The following is an 8,129-nucleotide window of genomic DNA, read 5'->3' as shown; positions in this document are numbered from 1 at the left end:
TGCGCCACCTCAAAAGAGTTACTTGCAGTCGTAGTTCAGGATAGCCACCGAGTCAAAGCTGGCTTGCTGCAGTTAAACTCCACCATCCCCTTTGTTGATACCGATGCATATGTAGATAGTTCTGATGTAAGTCTTGCTGGGTACATTTGTACTCATGTTTGCTTATTTTATGTTTTGCAGAGAGACGTCAGTCTCGCTAGTAGTTCCGTGTGGACTTCGACGTTTAGCTTGTTACCTCAGCTACGATCTTGTGTCCTCGGCAGGATCTGGTAGATAGTCAGGCTTCTCAGCCTTTTTCATTTATAGATGTCTGTACTCAGACATGTTAAGCTTCCGCATGTGCTTTGACTTGTATGCTCTGAATGTTGGGTCATGAGACCCATGTTTGTAATATCTGGCTCTTCGGAGCCTAATAAATAAATACTCTGAGTCGTAGAGTCTTGTTGTGATGCCATGTTGTAGTTGCACATATCGAGCATATTGTGTGTATGATTGAAATGCTTGGTATGTGTGGGATCCGACAATCTAGTTGTCTATCCTTAGCAGCCTCTCTTATGGGGAAATGTAGTCTAGTGCCTCCTTGAGCCATAGTAGTCCGCTATAGCCCGGTTCACCGGAGTCCTGCTAGCCCAGCACTACTGCTCTAGACACTTGACTAGCCGGCATGTGTTTCATATCGTTCATGTGTCTGTCCCTTCGGGGAAATGTCACGCGGTGACATCCGGAGTCCTTTCTAGCCTGCTACAGCCCGGGTTCCCGGAGTCCTGTTAGCCCAATGCTACAGCCCGGATTCGCACGCTGCTGACCGACACGTTCGATGTTGATTCATGTATGCCTGTCCCCATACGTTAGTGCCGCTTTGGGTTCACGACTAGCCATGTCGGCCCGGGTTCTCTATCATATGGATGCTAGCGACATTGTCATATACGCGAGCCAAAAGGCGCAAACGGTCCCGGGCCATGGTAAGGCGACACCCGTGGGAGTACCGTGCGTGAGGCCGCAAAGTGATATGAGGTGTTACAGGCTAGATCGGTGTGACTTGGAATCGGGGTCCTAACAGTTATTGACCGGAAATGAGTCTCGGTCATGTCTACATATCGAACCCGTAGGGTCCGCACGCTTAACGTTCGGTGACGATCGGTATTATGAGTTTATGTGTTTCGATGTACCAAAGGTAGTTCGGAGTCCCAGATATGATCACGGACATGACGAGGAGTCTCGAAATGGTCGAGACATAAAGATTGATATATTGGATGACTATGTTTGGACTTTGGAAGGGTTCCGAGTGAGTTTTGACAAATACCGGAGTACCGGGGGGTTACCGGAACCCCCCGAGGAGTGTAATGGGCCTCATGGGCCTTGTGTGCCCCCTTTTTCCTTCCCCCTCGCTCCTCCTTCCTTTCCTCCTACTCCCACTCTTGGAAGGGGTGGAATCCTACTCCCGGTGGGAGTAGGACTCCCCTTGGGGCGCGCCTAGGAGGCTGGCCTCCTCCCCCTCCTCCACTCCTTCATATACGGGGGAGGGGGGCACCCCATAAACACACAAGTTGATCATTGATCTTTTAGCCGTGTGCGGTGCCCCCCTCCATCATAATCCACCTCGGTCATATCGTCGTAGTGCTTAGGCGAAGCCCTGCGCCGGTAACTTCATCATCACGTCGTCGTGCTGACGAAGCTTTCCCTCGAAGCTCTACTGGATCGTGAGTTCGTGGGACGTCATCGAGCTGAACATGTGCAGATCGCGGAGGTGTCGTACGTTCGATACTAGGATCGGTTGGTCGTGAAGACGTACGACTACATCAACCGCGTTGTCATAACGCTTCCGCTTTTGGTCTACGAGGGTACGTGGACAACACTCTCCCCTCTCGCTGCTATGCATCACCATGATCTTGCGTGTGCGTAGGAAATTTTTAAAATTACTACGTTCCCCAACAGGAGCAACACCAGCTAGCGGAGGACTAGATCTACGGCGACCGCGCGAGTGAGGAGGCCGTGGCGACCATGGCCGCGGCAAACCCAAATTTCGTCGCGGTGCCGCGTGCCATCTACGATGCCGACCGCGCTCAAGCCGCCGCTCGGCAGGAAGCGGCGGCCACGGAGGCGCAGCTGCAGCGACCGCGAAGGAGAACATAGCGAGATGCGCCTCCTATGCGTCGCCGACGAACCATCAGCCAGCCCGGTGGGAGGACGACAGCCAAGGTGCCACCATTTCCCTCATGGACCTCACGTCCAGCGGCGACGGACAAGGCGCGGACTCCTCCGAGGATGAGTAGGCCACGGGAGGCGGTGGGTCTGTCTCCCGTGTTCTACTCTTCCTCGCGGAGACCGCACCTTCACTTCATCGGTCTTATCGCCGGTGCTCATGGAGAAGGCGGAAGGAGGACGACACGGGCTTGGACGTCGGGCACCACCTTTGTAGGATAGGTTTTTGGGGCGGGTCTTTTTTTTGTTCTAAATGTTTGAAATGTAGTTAAATCCACCATGTTTGTTTGAAATCCGTCATGTTTGTACGAAATCCGCTCATGTTTGCATGAATTTCATCCGGTTTGTTGAAAAATGGTTTGAAACATATGCAGCTAGCATTGGATGGCTTCCTCCCGCATCCATGTCCGCGGACTGATCCCTCTGTCCACAGACGAGGTTTTTTGCGGGTTGCTATTGAAGATGCCCTAACCGACTAATTTGCAACCACAACCACTATTTTTGAAACTTCAAATCCATGAAACACAGGTGCATCGATCATCACACACAAACACTGAGTAGTGACGAGATTATACCCAAGTGGCAGACCCATACATACATATGGCCTAGCCTAAGGCTCAATACGAGTCAAAATACGGTCTAGAATATAGGCCAAGACAACAAGTCAAAATATGGCCCAGCCTTAAGTCCCAATAAGACTACAGCCCAAGACATGATACTTCATCGTTCTTGTGACAGCTCGTCCCGCAAACACGGTCTCCGGCACGGTCTCCGGCTCCAGCAAACCGCGACATCTATTCTAGCAAATCGTGACGCCCGTTGCAACATTGTCGCGGCACCCCAGTGCGCTCCGCCGTCACACCACTATAGAATCGTCGTAACTCTTCGGAACGTTGGTTCCAGCAATTCGTGTAGTCGGTTGCAACATTAGTCGGGCCCCACCGTTTGCTGTTCAACTCCACCGACGTACTGCTCGTTGCGCCACCACAACACGGCCGTGTACCGTTGCAGCTCCCCTACGAAGTCGATGCAGCTCGGTGGTTGCAGCTCCGCCAGATGTGGGTTGCAGCTCCCTCGCCAGCACATCAACAGCTTGTACTCCGGCCGCGTGCGGTAACAGCTCGATCACCGGCGGGTAGCAGCGGGACTCGAGAGGAGTGAAATCGAAGTCGATAAAGAAGATAGCGAAGGGTGGGTTCCTACACGCTTCTGGCCATAGGATACCCCCAATCGAACGTCCGGCGCGGGACCGGCCAAAGACTCGGCCGGGTACAAACCTTTCCCGAAACAAAAATACAAACTCGGAGAAACGCGTGAAGTCCGTGGCGACAAAGCTCAGTTGACTCGCTATTCTTTTCTTTTTTTGAAATTCCAGTTGACTGGCTGTTGACTCCTGATTTTTTTTATATAACACATGGTGCGCAAACCGCACAGCATCCAAGCTAGCCAAAAAAGAAAAACAGATCGCGCGCAGGAACATGCACATGCCCACGCCCTCGCAATCCAGGCTGCTGGCCCTGCCAGTCCAGCTTCTCCTCATTCTTGCAGGCGCAGCAGCCATGGCCAGGGCTGAAGAACTAGCCGAGCAACCTCCGATCACACGTCCGGGCTGCCCTGACAAGTGCGGCAACATGAGCATCCCGTTCCCCTTCGGCCTGATGCCCGGCTGCTTCCGCGAGGGCTTCCAGGTCACCTGCGACCACTCCGTCGACCCCCCTCGAGCGTTCCTCGCCGACACCGATACCAACCGCATCACGGTCACCGACAGCGACGCCTCGGCGGCCTCCGACGCCGCCGCCTATCCGGGGTACACCAACACCTCGTATTTTCCGGTGGAGCTCGTGGACATGTCAGCCGACAGGAGCCAGGCGCGGGCGTACGGCCCCATCACGTCCGGCTGCAGCACCAACAGCACCCAGTACAGGTTCCAAACCCAGGCCATGACGCTCGGCAACGGCATCACGGAGGGGCCGTTCGCCGTGTCGCAGACGCTCAACGTCGTCGGCGGCGTGGGCTGGAGGGTCGACGTCGCCGTGGACGGCTCGACCACGCTCGCCTGCCGCACCGGCACGAAGCGGGAGCTCGCGGCGAGGAACGGGTCGTGCGCGGGGCAGGGCTGCTGCGAGGCCGCCCTGCCCCCGGGGCCGGAGTACGGCAGCGTCGCGCCGGGGCTCGTGGTCGCGGACGAAAACGCCCGGTGGAGGTCTAGCCCGTGCTCCTACGCCATGGTGGTCGAGAAGTCGCGCTACGTCTTCTCCACGCCGAACCTGTACGGCGACAGGCTGCTGCTGGAGAGCTTCCCCGTCGTGCTCGACTTCGCCATCGTCGGGAACGCCTCGTGCCCGGCGAAAGGCCAGCGGCCACCTCCGGACTACGCGTGCGCCAGCAGCAACAACTACTGTGTCAACGCCACAGTTGGCCTCTCCGGCTATGCACTCAGCTACGTGTGCAAATGCTCGGAGCACTACGAGGGCAACCCTTACATCGCCAATGGATGCCGAGGTACGAGTACTATCTCAATCAAGTTAACAATTCGTTGACCTACTAGTAGCACACTCCATCCTGTCTTAGACGACTAATTTCATGCCCTTAATTTATCTTCTCAAGACATCGATGAGTGCAAGTTCCCCGATCTATACTACTGCTCGAGCAAAGGCATATGCAAGAACAGGCCGGGAGGATATGATTGTCCATGCAAGCCAGGAATGAGAGGCGATGGGAAATTAGGACAGTGTGTTGAGAAATTTCCCCTGGTAGCCAAGGCGGCTGTGGGTAAGTACTGCTTCAACTGCTAATACATGTCATTACCAGATTCTTTAACTACAATACTGACATGTGAACATAAGATGTACTCTGTACTCCCTCCGTTCCTAAATATAAGTTTTTGTAGATATTCCATTAAATGGACTACATACGGAGCAAAATAAATGAATCTAAACTTGAAATGCATCTATATACATTCGTATGTGGTTCATATTGAAATCTCTACAAAGACTTATATTTAGGAACGGAGGGAGTAAATGTTTATATTGGATACCATGTTAATTCTAAAGTAAATTCTGAAAAGATAGGTAAATAATAAGTTAAAATGGTACATAGACAACTACACGACCCCTGCCCATTTGCGCGTACGCATGCTGAAGACTGGCCCATACACCAGCCGTCATCCTTGACCAAATGAGGTTACCCAGTGTGAGGCTGTGAGCTCGCGTGGTCCTCTTCTTTTCGTGGTTTTAGAATGGGCTTATCTGTGTGTCCCACTTCACTGCCAGTCAAAAGGACCCACTAGGATGCATAGTCTCTGGATCATCTAAATACTTTGGTGAATAGACGGGCTTAATCAAACATGTTCAGTAGTATCATTTGTTCGTAAAAAGTTATAAGAAAGAGATCAAAATATTATTGATCAAATCTAACACTACAATTTGAACTAACCAATCTAAATATTTTTGTATTTTTAAATTCTCAAAGTTAGAAAAGTTTAATAACATGACTACTTTTGTAAGATGTCAGGTACTTACTTTCTAGGCTTTGATTGCCTTAATTTCTTGCTTTCTACAATATTCTATGCATTAATCTAGCTTACCCGTTTACATAAGAATTAACAATAATTTCACGTGTAAAATAATCATTAGAAATAGGACCCACAATATTTTTGTGGAGCGTGGTGCCTTCGGCACTATAATTTTTGGTGTATGAATTATGTTGCTCTAAAGAACATATGAAATTTTTAGAGGGTCATTAAAATGAAGTTTAGAATGATTTTGAATTGTCATAAAAACAATGGGATTGAAATGGCTTTAAGACTTTGGCACATAAGATCCCATTATGTCCGTTTCAGCTTGTTGGCATAGAGGGTAGCTTCTCCTTTCATACATGTCACTATCAAAACAAATGATAAATGGACTTGAAGATGAGAAAATTTTGTGCCTTGGCGAAAACTCATCAAAGCAAAAGATCCTCACGCGCTTCCTCGGGAGCTACAAGTACACAGAGACTAGCTTTTTCGACAAAGAGCGGATTTTATTGACTTATAATGTTGCATCAAGAGAATACATTCACTATGAGCACACGCTCGACCGTTGCACGATTAGGATGCACACGACCAATACCAACGCAGAGACTAGTTTAGTAAGCCCGAATATGCACAACACTCACATTGGATCAAACACTATTTTCTCCCTTGGTGCATTTTGCTCAATTCCTACTCATCCATTTATGCATTTTCTCAATTTCTCGATCCACCTTGCGGTAAACTTACAAGGATGCAACCAACAAAGGTCCACAACTCCACATACAAATACTTCCCCTTGGTATAGAAATCCAATTCCCCGAGACAGAGTACATATATATGGTTTACTTTGTGAGGCTCGCTGACTCGAAGATCACAAGGCAGAGTCCCTCCCCTTTCTTTCTTGTGTTAAACTATTCACTGGTACTTCTACTTTTAAGTAAAATTCTAAATAACTTGTTGAATCAGTAATTTATTATCTTTTATGCAATATCATTTGTTGCAAACTTTTTAGTAGGATGTTTTCCTATGTAGGTATCATTGGTGGTATTTCTGTCATAGTAGTTATATCATTTCTAGTTCTTCTCCACAAAGAGAGAAGGAAGACCAGGGAGTTCTACGAAAAGAATGGTGGACCTACACTAGAGAGAGCAAAAAATATTAAAATTTTCAAAAAGGAGGAGCTCGTGCCAATTTTAAAGGAAAGCAATCTTATTGGAAGAGGTGGGTTCGGTGTAGTTTACAAGGGCACTCTTGGTAAAGAACAAGTTGCAGTGAAGCAACCGATTAGTGCTAGTCTGCTGGAAAATGACCAATTTGCAAATGAAGTCATCATCCAATCTCAAGTCATCCACAAGAATATTGTTAGGCTCATAGGTTGTTGCCTCGAGGTTGGTACACCGCTGCTAGTATACGAATTTCTCTCTGGTGGTAGCCTGGATGACATTCTTCACAGCAAAGACAAGAAGCCTCTAAACTTGGATATACGTTTAAGTATAGCTGTAGAATCAGCAGATGGTTTTGCTTACATGCATTCAAAAACAAACACCAAAATCCTACACGGTGATGTTAAACCAGCAAATATACTTTTGGATGATAAGTTTGTCCCCAAGATCTCGGACTTTGGCATATCAAGGTTGCTTGCGGGAGACAAAGACCACACCGGAAAAGTCATCGGTGACTTGAGCTATATGGATCCAGTATATCTACAGTCAGGCTTGCTAACTGAAAAGAGTGATGTCTATAGCTTCGGAGTGGTGTTGTTGGAACTTATTAGTAGGAAGAAGGCCACACATTCTGACAATAATAGCTTAGTAAAGAGCTTCCTCGAAGCTCACAATGGAACAAAGCAACCGAGTTGTTTGACAATGAAATTGTGGTAGCGGAAGACTTGGAGCTTCTTCAAAATCTGGCAGGGATGGCAGTGGAGTGTCTCAACCTCGACGTGGATCAAAGACCAGCGATGGCAGATATAGCACACCGCCTTTTAATACTGAACAAGTCTTGTAGATCGTCAGTTCTTGGACGCTGAGTGAATACATAAGTTTGTGATAACGTTGTTTTTTTTTTTGCTATTTTGAGCAAATATTATTGATACATATGGGAAACGTGTCCATTAGTTCCAAGAAAATATGTACTTGGTTGTAACTCACTCGTTGTGTAACCATGTATTCGTGTTAGCAATTGTACGTCTTCCATATACAAAGGAGCAATCATCGTCACATTAGCGTATAATTAGCAAATTTCCCCATGTGCTTGGATGAACCAGCGCATATGTCTTGTTGAAGCTGGTTCTGGCTGATTTTGACTGTTAAGATGCACCTACAAATCAACAGTAGTGCAGTTTAATGACTACTAGTCGCATGGAGCCGGAATCGTTAGCTCTTCCGCACCGGAATCTTGCACCAAGTACGTC

At 48.6% G+C, this 8,129-nt stretch overlaps 1 pseudogene; it reads left to right on the top strand.

Annotated features, from left to right (window-relative positions):
* The first annotated feature begins 3,656 nt into the window (after positions 1–3,656).
* LOC119312305 lies at positions 3,657–7,907 on the top strand (annotated as a pseudogene).
* Positions 7,908–8,129: the final 222 nt, after the last annotated feature.

The sequence above is a fragment of the Triticum dicoccoides genome, chromosome 5B (genome assembly GCF_002162155.2).
Source record: "Triticum dicoccoides isolate Atlit2015 ecotype Zavitan chromosome 5B, WEW_v2.0, whole genome shotgun sequence".
Classification (NCBI taxonomy): Eukaryota; Viridiplantae; Streptophyta; class Magnoliopsida; order Poales; family Poaceae; genus Triticum; species Triticum dicoccoides.
This window is presented reverse-complemented; position numbering and strand designations above follow the sequence as displayed.